Raw genomic sequence first — 14550 nt, 5'->3', positions numbered from 1 at the left:
CCAGGTCCTCTGGTACTCTCTCAAAAGACTCATAGCCAAACCACTTACAGCCATGGGATTAGGCCCAGGCAAGGTCAATGTTAGCAAGGGGGTGTGTAACCTTTGAGCTGATTAAGTGCAACTGAGCTTGTTTAGGATGAATATTTTATAGAAAAACTGTGCTATACCTGGGGAACAGAAAAACGATGCGAAGAGTGGGCTAAGTTGCAAGATATGTCCTGCTTTGCTAGAATCTGTACATTTGTGAATTTCAGAAAGCCTGAGCTCTGTCAGTGAAACAAAGCTAGAACCTGTCGGAAGTGTGTGGCTTTCCTTAAAACAGACCCTGTGAAAGTATGCTTAGAATTAGTTGAGTGTGCATGGACATGATTTTATTTGAAACTCTATAATGCCGGGGAAGTGGCAAAGAGATGATAGCCTTTATTTAGATTTTCTTTGACTTCAGTTAGTGGCTATTCATTTAAATCATTTTTATTAATACATCAGAAGCTCTTGTGACTGTGAAGGAGACTCCTCTGGGATCATAGTGCTCTGCCATTTACTAGCTAGGTATGATGATAATTGAACTCTAAAGCTACAAATAATACTAAATATCATATTTTTTCATTCAAGGTTTATGAGGTAATAGTGATATTAAGAACAATACTGTAGCATATTTTTATGTAACAACTTTCAATTTCACGTGAAGATGCAATTCCATATGCATTTCATGGTGATGGTGGCCAAAGGACTTCATACCTTTTTTTGCTCTCAGTTATACAGCAACAGTCTTTAGGTCCACGGTGTAAATAGGCCCTAAAAATGATGAACTGATCTGTGGTGGGTGAGAATAGGTCCTTCTATTGTGGGTTCTGCTTAACTGCTTACAGGCCACTGGGGCTAAATACAAAGAGCTGAGCAGTGAATTGATCTGTGTTTTCAGCAGAACTAAAGGGGCAGAGAATGTCTTAATTCAGCACTGCTGCTGATAAATCCTACGGGAAGTCATGGTCAAAGAATACTGTACACGGTCATTTAACGTCCTAATGTCTGAAATGTTCCCTGGACATAATAGAGATCTGTTTCAATCCACTTAAGTTTTAATGGCTTAACCAGTTCAAAATTCAATATAAAATAGTTAAAATGAGAAGATTTGGAATGATCTGAGGAAGCGATGCTATTCGCTCACTCCCGTACTGATAGTATGTGGCATTAATATTAGCAGTGTACCGTAAGGCAAAGGGAGAAGGTAAAGGGCGAATACTTACTGAGGGAAACCAAGATGACGAAGTAATCTCTGTAGAGTTCAAAGCACAGAATTACACTAAGTGTTTTCTGGCATTGAACAAATCCAGAGAAATTTTTCAATGTATATTCATTTTGAATACATGAATTTGAGTAAGTTCTCTGGCCCTGAATCAGTTTTTAATTCAGTGGCATACAAAAAAAGTCTTTATTTTGGATTCATCAGCAGGATGATTGTATGTTGGTTTAGGATTCATTTGGTGGGAGCTGAGGAAGGAGAAGATGACCTTCTGAGCACAAAAATGTAAATACTCACATTTTAAAGTATTTGCCAATTTTAATAAATATACGATAAACAACATTTTTAAGATTTTGTGTGCACATTTGATCCATAAATCATCCCCTCACCCCTTTAATAGCACTAAGAGTGGTTCTGGTTGATACTTAATTCTATTTGTCACAGTACTGTCTAATAACATTAGTACTGACATTCAGTGCATCTCTTGCTCTGAAACAACTTCACTTTTCTTTATTTAAATTGGATTGCTCCTATTGAAATAATGGTAATGCATTCAGCATTGTGCAAGAGATAATCTCAGCCCTAAAAATTTGCTGGTAAACTTTAACCTAAAATCAGCAAGAAAGATTTACATAGTGGGCATTATTCTCGTTTTAAGAATAGCAGTGGAAGCTGCTGACTACTTTTTAAAATCTGTCCACATCCTGGCAATGGGTGGCTGAAGATCTGTGTCGTCCTATCTCTACTTCTCCTGCTTCATCCTTCCTCTTTCCAGTAACAGGAAGCCCAAGTACTGATCAGAAGGCGATGAAACATACTGCTCTAATAAACTAGGCTACTCTCATGCTCTGCCCAAAAATCTGTGCAAAAAGCTGGACTTGTTATGATTGTTAATAGAAGTGCACTTGTTTTCCTGTGCTACATTACAGAAGATTCATATTTAAGAGAGAAAAGATCTTTCAAAATTCTTCATAAAAATAATCTGGTATTCCAACGGGATTTAAATCTAATAATAATTAACTTGTCTGCACCTTGAGTTACTGCTGATAATTCTATTCATGAATATGTATCTAAAACAAGACTGCCTAATTTCTGTTTATCTTAATCCTATGGTATTAACTATTCTTATTCTAGAACCAAGATGTCTACACAAGGAGTTAAATGAGATAGTCAATTAGGGTAATTCCATGGGTAGAGTAGTTTTATTATAAGTGAAACTGTTCCATCTGTTCAACACCTAGATAATCAGAAAGAAACTGATAAGACAAATTGCTAAGTGACTCAGGCCAAAGGTACTCCTTAACGCCGTAATTTGATATGTTTGCAGTAGCATGAGTTGGTTTCTCCCCTGACTCAACCAGCTGAACAGTCTCCCTTCTGCCAGCTCCTTCCTGAGGAGGAAGTGATTTATGCAGAGTCATCCTTTTCCTGCCTGGCTGTATTAGCAGGTCTAGCACACCTCTTTGGAAAATGCAGCCCTACTGTGACTCCCCTCTGCAAAAAGAATTCTGAAATGCAGGACTACCCAGCTTTCATTTTAATGAAAAAATAGCAGTTGCTGGTGGATGTAAATAAATAATAAAAAAGGTAGGACATGCAGAAAAGAAAGTCCATAATTTCCAACAAAAGCCCTGCTAGAGATCTTATCGGTACTGAAAAAATAGCCGTGCTGCCACAGTTTACTACATGGCATCTCCCTAGATCTGGTGTGACAATACCAGTTTATTTTTCTTTATGATGGGAGTGTTCAATGGCATGTTTCTAGCCCGCTCCTAGATGTGTTGTTTATAGTCAAAATATGCATAGTATATCAAAGTGCAGCTGTATTTCTGTTCTTCACTAAATATTAATCCTTATCAATCAATATTCACTAAGTGTCAATCCTTTTGTATTTACCAGAGTAGCAGTTTAAATAAAAGGTGGTGAAGATCGGGAATTTAGATAAGCATGCAAAACAAAGAGAGAACACTTCTCTTTTACTATCTGCAGCAGTCAGGGTGTATGTAGGTGGACTGAAACAGCTCTTGGAACCATAAATGTAATCTTGATAGCACTTGCATGGAAACAATCCTATTGTATGGTAATGAAAATGGTATGATCAGCATGAAGTGAAACTGATGACTAATTCCAAAAATAGACTTCCTGTCTGCAGCAAAGGCCCTTTTTGTAGGAAAATGCTTTTTCTTCATTGACTGGTATTATATTGCATTGCAACATTAACTTTGCTGGCAGCAACATTCACAAACAGTAAAAGGTGTAATTTTGAGAGTCTTCCCTCTTCAACTAGTTGAATTTGTTTATTCTTCCATCACCTGACCAGGAACAAGGAGTTTCTCTTGATAGACACTTCTGGTCACATGGCAGTGAGGAATGAATGCTTTCAACTGTGATCTTATCATATTTCATAAGTGAGACGGGAGTTTCCAGAGTCCTAAAGAACAGACACTAGTGTTTGCAGCTCATTACGCTATGGTCTTCTGTGTAGGAATCACTGTAACAGTCTGCCTTTGGTCTCAGACTAGTGATGTAAAACTATGGTTGAAAATATTGGTAGTTTAACTAAAATCTAGGGCTTTTTTCCCTTGGTAATAATGACAGAAACACATTCTCATTTTAAAGAATGAGAGTTCATCTTTGGAAGGAAATGTCCTAAATAAAATCAGAGTTTTATTCCTTTCCTTTCTCATTTCCTGTAACTCCCATGAACATTATGGAGAACGTTCATATATAGATATATCCAGAAAATCAGTGAGTCCATAGACATTGTGTAAATATTAAAGAGGTGTAAGCAAGGGGCTGGTAATTGAGAGAGGTAAGAGGATCTGTTTTCCCCATGTACCAGAACAAGAGAAATGAAAATACTTATTCCAATCACTAAGGAAAAGGGAATTAAACATGGCAAAACCACATAACAGTTTGTTTTTTTTTTTTTTTTTTTTTTTTTATTTTTATTTTTTTTTTACAGTTTTCAATGGACAGAATGGAACTATCCCCTAGAATATAATTTAACCAAAATCTCTAATTGTCTCTTGAACAGTGTTTAGTGGTTCATGGTCAAGAGAACTGGTGATAAGAGATGTCCAAGAGGGAAGGTTGATACACAAGCATGTTTTGCTCTTTAAACCTAAGCCTATGGGATTTTATCAATAATAATAATATTACTAAAGTTGCAGAACCTCACAAAAATTGCACCCATTTTTAGGTGCTTGACACAAACTCATAAAATATTTACAGTATGGCCCTTTGGGATGCTGATCATCTCTAGCTCTCATGAAGACAGGCAAGCCTTGGATCCCTCAGCCCTGCCCTGATTGAGTCCTTAAGACTGCAAGAGAAAAGAAATTAAACTAGACAAGAGGATCTGCCTGCTTAATTGAGCTTTATTTTGTAATGCACAGGCAGACTGCAAGATCAGCAAATCTCTGCAAGCTATGTGGCCATATGGGCAATGGCAGTTTATGAAACAACTGTGCCAAATTTGGCAGCCTTTATGATGTCCACATGGTAGGTCAGTGAAAACCATTTCAATGCCAGTTACATAATTTCACTCTTCAGTCATCTGTGAAGAATATGTAAAACAGGAGTTTAGGATAAATGGCATCATTTCAGCACTGAAATTTACACGGTTGTTTATGAAGTATCCATGCTTCCTTTCTAACCAGCAGAGCTCTTTTGCTGCATCTTAGGAAACTGAAAACATTTGAGAATAAATGCTGGTGGGCATTCTTTTCATGTGCACAGCCTTATATTTGAGTATCAATTTCTAAGTAAATTTTGGGTCAGCATATCAACAAAGGAGATAAGCTTTTCTGAGGGAAAGTAAGACACAACAGGCTCAGACTAATGTAAGTTATCTGCAGCCTCAATAGACTTCAGATCTCTTGAACAAAACACCACATTTTCTGAATGTTTTAGAAGGTCTGCTGCTTGTAGCTTACTCTTAGGTTGTTGCAGTCTGGTCAAGGCTGGAGGGATCACGGTGTCTGACCGCTGGTTGTGTCACCAGAGCACTCACTAAATACTGTTTCATCTTCCAGGCCTTCAGCTGCTGGGCCAGATTAAGGTGAATGTGGGAGCAAACGAACTCTTGCAACACCTGGCCCCTGCAGATAACCCCACCCAGCTTGACTTCAGGCCAAGTCATGGCACATAAACAGCCTCTGTTGTATTGACAGATGACCTCATGAGAATGAACAGATAAGATGAAATGATGTTGATACTGCTTGATCTGTAAGCCACGTTCGATATCGTCAGAGCAGGCAGTCAGGAATGCTGATGTGACCACAAGCCCTCAGAGAATCTGTGTGAAAGCTGGCTATCGTCACGCACTGCCAGGACAGCGGCTGCTCCCGCACGGCCTCGTCCTGCCCCCTGGGATATCCACAGCTCTCAGCTTCCTGCAGCGCTGCTGCTGCAGGCCCTTCTGCATACCACCATCACAATTACAACAATAAATAGAAAATATTACCATTTCCAGAACGTGGACATATTTATATTTCTGTTTGTTTTATTTTTTCATCAACAGTTCCAGTAGAAAGGTGCCGCAGGAGTGCTGATGGCCCCATATGGGTGTAACAGCCGCTGTTTGGGGCACGGTGCTGCTTGACATAGACCAGTAAAACACACCCCAGGTTAGTCCAGTCATGTGAGAAAAAGTACTGGAAGACCTACCTGAGAATCACTGCTGGATAAAAGTAGAGTAACCCATCAGGAGTCAGCCCATAGTAAATGAGAAAGGTACACAAATTATTTACAGCAAGCATGTTCTTCAGCACAGAACCGTATTCCTCATTTATCCCACTCACAAACAGCAAATAAAAATATCTGGTCCTAGGATCTACTCCAATCAATCCTTCTAATCTTCTGCTCGTTTGAGCCAGTTCTTGATTGCTCAAGCAGTGAACTTTGAGGCTCTCTCATTTTGAATGGAACAGATGAGGCATTTTAACACTGTAAGCAGAACAAAACGTCAAGATGGTCAGAGAACTTCAGTTTTCAACTATACTTCACTTTTTTGCTTGGTTTTCACCCTGCTATTAAAGCCAGCAGGCTGCTTTACCCTATGGGGTTATTTTTGTATAAAGGTAAATTAAAAATTAAAATTAGACACACCATTAAATATGACATACAAGGCACAAATGTTTGACAGTTATCCAATTTATCAAAACCACCTAAATTTCTGATTCTGTTCACCACAGTGCTTACAACCAGCATGATAGCATCAGAAAATTTTGCATTTGTGTTATTCAAGCATTAATACAAATGCAAACTGCATTATAAATCTTTTGATATCTCTTCCAGTTTTGTGACAGACTATTGATAACTACTTTGAATGTAATAAAATAATATGTCAACATTGTTTCTTACTAGAAACAATGGATGTGGGAAAAGCTTTTATACCGTCCAAAACACATCACAGCCACTGTTTCCCACTTGCATTGGGGCCACTTATTCTGACAAAAAATGAAGGCTTTGTACAACAGTATGGTTAAATCATACCTAGGTCTAGGTTCATATAAATTTATTATTCAGTTATCTTCCTGATACTTTCACAGGCTGTTTAACTAAGTGTTGTATGCTGACGCTGAGGTGACTGACTAATGCAAATATCTGTGTAAGAGTCAGTTTTGATTTCATCGTTAACTAATCCCGCAGTATCTGTCTTTGTACAGTAAACAACAAACTTCATAGTTGAGATTGGATTGAATCCTTCTGCAAACAAATATAAGTAAATGCTTTAATGAGAACAGGAAAGTAAGCTCTGGGGCTTTTGTGGTTGCATTGACAAACCAATTAAAAGTCTTGTGTTTTGTCTTTTATTTTGTCTTTTCCTTTTTTTTTTTTTTTTTTTCTATTGAAAACTTCCAGCACTGTAGTGCTTAACATATAAAACAAGAGCAGCTTGGGGTCTGCACAGGCTGCAGAAGCATTTGGAAGAGGGCTCAGGATCTCATGGCAGCTGGAATCTGGAGGGAGCCTTCTAGTCCTCTGCCTCCTGAAATCATTCTGCACTGTGCCATTGCTTAAAATAAAGATTTCAAAGCACTTCCTCAATAAAGGCTCTCCTATGATCATACTTCCCTCACCCAGGAAGGACTGCTGTGGCACGCTGTCAAAGAAGAAGTAAAAAAATGCAAATTCCCAGTTAGTTTCACTCCTGGCTCACTGGAAGCGGAGGCGTTGGAGCTCCCTGTGGGCATGAGGCCAGCCAGGCCGGGGCGAGGCTGCTGGTGCTGGGGGAGGCGCTGCTTTATGGGACCAGCACGTCCCGCTCTGCTGACCCGGCAGTGGGACGGATTTTTAGGGAGCCTGGTTACCGGTGGTTAACAAGTGTGCATCACATGTGCTTTCCCTCTGCCAGGCTCATACGTGGCATGAGTGCCCCGGTGTCAGTGCTGACCTGCCTGTAAGCCTGAGTCACGCCTCTGGCCCCGTCCCTGCCTCTTCTGGGACCTGAGTGACCAGCGCCTGCTGCAGTCATGCTCCCGAGAGCGAAGGGACGTGGAGAGCACAGTTCCTGGAGCATTTTGTGAAAAATGGTGAGGAGCTGGCTCAGGCTAGCTACGGCCAACTCTTACCACTTTTCTGATTAATAAACAGAGCAAATCGGTAACAACAATAACAAAACAGAATCACAGAACCACAGAATGGTTGAGTTGGCAGGGACCTCTGGGGTCCCTCCAATCCAGACCCCTGCCCCAGCAGGGCCACCCAGAGCAGGGCCCAGGGCCACGTCTCCCCAGGGAGACCCCAGCACCCTGTGGCACTGCCCGGCACAGAGGCACAGCCTGGGGACCAGAGGGAGTCTGTAGCTGCAGGTGTCGGTGATGCATGGGCTGGGCTGGAGAGGATGGGAGCTTTGCCCTGCTGCTGGTCACCCCTGTCACTGGGTCAAGGTCACTGCTGCCTTCGCAGTCTCATGCCCTCCGGATGCAGTGGCCTGGCTGTGCTTTCTTGCTGCATTTATGGAGAGTGGCAGAAGCTGGGGCAAATTCCTTGTATCGCCTTTGCCACTTGTGTGTCTGCAGAAAGCAGGCACCATCTGTTTCTGAGCAAGGAAAGACAAAAGTGCATTTACTAGTTTAGTGACAAACATTGCTGATCTGATGATTAAAAAAATGCTATCCAAATGACAAATTTCTTAAAAGCTAATTCTCTATTCTTTTACACATAATACAGCCATTCATTCACATTATAAGTACAAACCTTAAGGAAGCTATAATTATGTGTAATTAAATTTTCTTATTTTTTATTATTTATTTTAAGCCAAATACCTAAAAAAAATGTGATCTCAGAAAATCAATCTGAACACTGAATCAAAGTAAAAGTCTATTCTAATGAATATGCTCCACAGAAAATACACACCAGGCTTCACGTCGCTTGAAAAAGAGCAGAGATTCTGACAAGAAATACCTAGGGTAGCGTGACCCTTACTGTTGTATAGTGAATGTAACTGTACGGACTATTTGAAGCAGTTGACAATTCACAAAGTTACCGGTGCTGTAAAAGAGCATTACTGGAGAGCCTGTGCTGTCCTGTTCCATGTAATGGAGGGACTGAGGCTCCAGTGCAGGGGAACTTGTCCGAAGGTAATGTTGACTCATGTGGAACATGTAAAAGAGAAGTAGGATTGTGTCTGTAAAAAATAGATAACACTCTCAGATTCCTGAATGCCTGATCACTAAAGGGACAAAGGTCATTTATTTATTTATTTATTTATTTTAATGCCATGGACTGTACCTAGACTGCGTGAGTAAGGGAACATTTTAAGGGAGCTGACAATAGTTACTGTTAAACTGCCTCTGGATTCAAATGCTTTTTTCACTGACGTGACAGCAAAAGCAGTATAAAGAAACAGGTGAAGAAAAAAGCCACTGCATTTTCAGTGCAGATGTTTTTGAGAGCTGAATTAAAGAAGACACAAATACAAAGAAAGTGCAATACTGGTGATGCCTAACTCTATGTGCGAAAATAAATTTGTCTGCTTCATTGAATTATGAGATCTACTAGGATTTCATCTGCAGAGATCAAATGAGTGTGTATTGTAATGGTACTGTTAAGCTGTGTGATGGATAATACAGCTAAGGCCCTGCTAATATTTGCGTAATAAACCTCATGTTTTCTTAGCATAACCACTGTCTTGACATTTCCCTGTCTCACTGCAGTTCCATCCTCACACGATTAAGTCCAGTTCAGACTGTACAGACCCAGTACAACGCTTTTCAGAACAGAGACATGCTTTTGGAAATGCACTTATACATGCACATGTGCACATGTATGTACTCTACCTACCCGCAGTGTTGTATACAGCCAACTGCAGAATAAAGAGGTTTTCTCTAAGTTTCTCCTTCTCACATCCTCAAATATGAAAGAATAGATTGTGAAAAAGTTCTTAGTAGTAAAATTGTTCTGGAACATTAAAAAAAACCTCAAACTGTACTACGAGTTTCTTTTATTGTACATGTAACATGAGTCTACAAATAGACAGACTGTTCTTATAACAATTACTTCAATTTTTAAATAACAAATTAGTAACAAAAGCAGCATTTAAAAGTAAAGTTTCATGTAGATAAAGACCAAACGACCCTTCCTACTTCTACTTACCTCAATGCCAATAACTAAACTCGTAGTACAATGAAATTCTGTAAGTAGCATTTAAAAATTGACAATAGGCTCTAATCATTTAGCACACGGATCCCATTGTAAGAGCACTTTTTCAGAATTAGGAAATCTATTGCTTAATTAATGTTTTGTGGCAGTTTGAATATGTAAAATGCTATATAAATGATGAGTATGATTCAGTTGTCAGTATCTGAACATAAATTATGCTTCACGCAGGGTTTAGGATAAGAAATTCCATAACATTTTGCAAAATGGCTTATGCATTCCCAGTAATTTTACATAAAATCTATTCATAGTGTCCATTGACTGGAAACAATATATGTGATTCTTTTAGTCAAACTACTTAATTCAGCAGATAACCACTGGCGCTTCATAGTTCATGGATTAGAATTTAAGAGAGCAGCTGAGGCATACATTTGAATTTGATTAATGACAAAGGGACCGTTTCAGAAAACAGAGGACACACTGTCCACTTAGCTCACAGTACAAAACAAAAAGTCAAAGTGACCACTTTCAGTTGAACAGAAAAATGAAAAGTGGTGCTCCCCCCATGCTTAGCGCCACCGGTTTTGTCCAGCAGGAAGGCACGGGGAGGTGTGATATAGCAGTGCTTGAGTGATCCCACCAAATTCAAACTTCTGGTAGTAATTTTGCCAATGTTCAGTCAAAAAGAGACAGTGCTTTTGGCGTCTGGTTTTGTTTTTATCCCTACTTCTGATGATATCAGAGTTGTCAGGGCCCAGTGCTGTGCTCCTTGCACACACAAAATAAAAGCAGATGAGCGGCTGAAACGAGCAAGAAGCAAGTTTGCACACCGCTGTGCGAAAACACTTGAATGAGCTCTAAGCAAGCTTGAGTTTGGGAGGAATCTTGTTGGGTAGCGCCTCGCCTGCCGCAGGGACGCTAGGCTGGGCACGGGGTCACCAAGCGCGGCGCTGCCCGCGGCAGTGGCTGGGCCCCGCCGGCCCCGCAGGTCATGGTGCCACAACAGCCCCCCGGGCCTGCGGCAACGGCCCAGGAACTGCAGCAGCAGGGACAGAAGTGGAACTCGAGCCACCGACCAAAAGCATGTTCAAAATGCGCGTGAAGGGAGGAGATGGTAAAACTGCTGCATTGGGTCACGGTGGAGTGCAGCATTAGCACAGTAGCTACCAAAATTTTCAATGAAAAATGGGTGATAGAATAATTGCCCAGTACTTTCTGAAGCTGGTTCATCCAGAAATTGTTAGCAGCTTAAAAAAATTCTAACAGCAGAAATTTCTAACAGCTGAAAATTTCTTTCTACCGTTATTTTATGAAACAGCATTAGTATACGCTCAGAAAATGAAACAGTTCTTTAAACTGCTTTTTTCTTTTTTTTTTTTTTTTTTCCTGCTGTTTGTACTGGGTATCTCAAGGGACTCAGTTGTAATGCTCTGGGATGTTTGCTCATCTGAAGATGACAGTTTGGGCTCGAGGAGGTAATTATTACAAGACACAGAGTAACAGAATGGGCTCTCCTCAGTCACTGTTTTGGACAAAATCCATGAGATTTCACTCAGAGGGCTGTAAAACCAGACCCACTGATTGATGGTACTAGTTAATTCCTGATGAATGTGTTTTCTCTTTTGCTTTCCTGTTTTTCCTTCTTTGGGGCAGATCCCATGGAGACCTCTCAGAGCTACAGAGAAGTCCTGTGAGATACCATGGCTGTTTCAGGGATTTTGAACAGATAAATGAAACTCTCGGCACCAATTTGCCTGGACAGAATTCAAAAATAGGACTCATTCTGGTGGAGGACCAATAGCTTAAGTTGTTAATCCTCTAATAACATCATCAGTTTGTGCAGAGAGGTCTGAGACTTGTAGGAATACTTTCTACTATCAATACATCAACAGAGATGGTGAGAGGGTATTCCAAACACACCATGTCTTTCCAGCAAATTTTTATTGAATAAAAAATGCTTTAAAAGCTCCTGGTGGACCTGTGTGACTCACAGGATTGGTAATAGGATTAGATCATTGGTTCAAAACTAGTTCAGGACCAATATCCTGTAATCTGATATATGTGGCTAAGCTCTGTTTACTTCAGTGTGGTTTGGGAGAGACATCCTGGTTTTCTCATGCAGATGTCAATGCAGGAGGCAGAAGAACACAGACTAATAAACATTGGCATTTAATTATTGGGTTTTGCTCATGTTCTTATTTCTGTTCTCAGTTCACATTCTCATTGCTGGGCCACATCGTTCCATAAATAAATAACACCATTTAAAGAACTGCACGGAGGAGAAGGAGTGTGTTTGTTCTCCAGCGCCTCTAGCCCAAGTACACCAGCAGGATCTGCACAGGGAGTCCTGCGGGGATTCCTGCTAGGGTCAGCCTTGTCTGGAGCTGCCGAATTCTTCTCTTTAGAAATGGAGAATCCTTGGGGAGTAGAGAGGTGGGGACACATCTGTGTTTGTGAACAACACAAGCTACGTAATCGTTTAGGATGAGGAAAAGTACCAGCACCACATGAAACTGCAGAAGCAACTCTGAGTTAGGAGGAATGCGCTCAACCACTTTAATATTTTAATGTTATTTTTAACATTTAGATAAGTCTAGGAACAATATTAAATTGGAAACATTCATGACATGGATGTCTCCCAAGAAAGACTATAGGGACAATGACTGGAGCAGAACAGAAAAGACAAATATAAAGCATTTAACTTGGTTGTTAAAAATAATTTGTAATAAGCTCCAACTGTCTGCTTTGTAAATCTCAAGAGGCAATGTTGAGATGGGGCTAGCTACCATGTCAGCCACAATTTGTTTTGTATGACCCAGAATTTGACATTCAACTTTTTAGCCAAAGAATAATTAACAACAGTAGCCATGCCAATAGAAGCAGGCAGAGCTTTTAATAAGCCCAGTTCCTTGATTAAAGAACATTGATTAATATCACCCCTCTTATAGAACTTTAGGCCATCACCTGCTACCTGTGTTTAAAGACTTGCAAATTTTATCCATCCACAATCTAGGTGTGAGATCTGTTTCATGCTTGAACTGTGATTTTCTAGAGCTTGTCCATACCGTTCTTTAATTCTGACCTAGGAATATCTGCTACAAGTTAAGATCTTGTTATGTCTCCTATCTCTGAATGGTAGGTATAGTCATTCTCTCTCATTGTGTATTAGGATTTTTATTACTTCTGATGTGGAAGGATGGCATCTTCTCATTTTGTGCAAGAAAGCCTTGCTATGGTTAAGAAGGAAAGCTTTCAAATTGCCTGAAGCACCTCAATTTTAGAAGATCAAAGTTCACATCTGCGTTGGCCAGAATAAAAATATTCTAATTGTATTTTTAAAGAGCATCATTGTGGTCACCATTCCTCTCTTCTGAAGAGTTTATGGGAGGAGAATGTCGGATGTCACAACTTGTCGCCACTTTCTTATCATCTTTGGAAACAGCAGGAATCTTCACTTTATTTTCCTGTCCGGTGTAACCACCACCATGTCCGTATTCTTCTCACATCTGGTATTGTTTTTTTCCCCATTGTGTGTATTTTAAGACATCCTAAGGGGTTAAAAAATATTCTAGCTTATTTTGAGATTAGTGGATAGGACCCATGGTAATTACAGCATGCCATCTCCCCGGTGTGGCAGAGGGGCAGCATTCACCATAGTTCTTCTGGACCCATCCTTGAATGTGGGCAAAATTTCCTCAGTCAAGGCACCAGCTCCTGAACCCCTCTCTTCCTAGGCCAACTACAGGAGTTATTATTTATTTATTTATTTTTAGGAGGCTATGGAAGGAGCTGCAGAATTAAATTGTCTTCTATCTCGGTTAGATAATTCATGAGATCTCCAAATCTCCTAAAGTTGCCTGCAAGTCAGCTTTGGGGGGGAGGAAGCGGGCAAAGAGGAAGCATTGTTTGTTTTTCTGCCGTCACAGCAGGCTGAGCAGTGGGGGTGTCCCTCGCTCAGTGAGAGAAGGAAAAGCCTGGCTGGGAGAGGACAGGAGAGGGAGCGGGGCATGGAAGCCTGCCGATGGCATATTCACCTTCATATGGACGGAGTAAGGTCTGTCAGCTCCAGCGCTGGAGGCCCTGGTGCTTGTAGTGGCATGGGCATTAACACATCATCCCGACTTTGAGAAAACTCCTACGGGCAATTGAGTTTAAATGTCTGCATGTAAATATATAAAATATATAAATATCTGCATATCGCATGTCCAAGTATCAAATAGATTAAATAGACGTTTGTATACCTAATATTTATTAAGCACACATTTATGTGGAATATATATTTATATGTAATATAAAAATATCATATACATAATTCTATATGTGAGTATATATATTCCATATTTAAATATAAATATATAAAATTGTATATATATATAATTCTGTAATCCATATGTCTTTTCTATACTGTTTCTGAGAACAGTGGGTGTCATCCTCAATCCCCCTTCACCAGGACTGTCTGTGCCCTGCACCCAGCATTTCTGCTGAAAGCCAGGTCAGCCTGTGTTCTCCCAGAAGTCCCCTTTTTCTTTCTTAGGTTTTATGTTTCTGATAAAATTGTTATTACAGTTTCCAGCTCTTCCTAAATGACTTGCAGAAGGCAGTGACAGGTTGCAATTTTAAATCCACTTAGCTATTTTTTTTCTCGAATAATCCTGTTTGACAGGCTTTTTTCCCCTCCCTCCTTGTCATTGAGCATGGCT

Source organism: Anas platyrhynchos, chromosome 9 (genome assembly GCF_047663525.1).
Source record: "Anas platyrhynchos isolate ZD024472 breed Pekin duck chromosome 9, IASCAAS_PekinDuck_T2T, whole genome shotgun sequence".
NCBI classification, from domain to species: domain Eukaryota; kingdom Metazoa; phylum Chordata; class Aves; order Anseriformes; family Anatidae; genus Anas; species Anas platyrhynchos.
Note: the sequence above shows the minus strand (reverse complement) of the source record.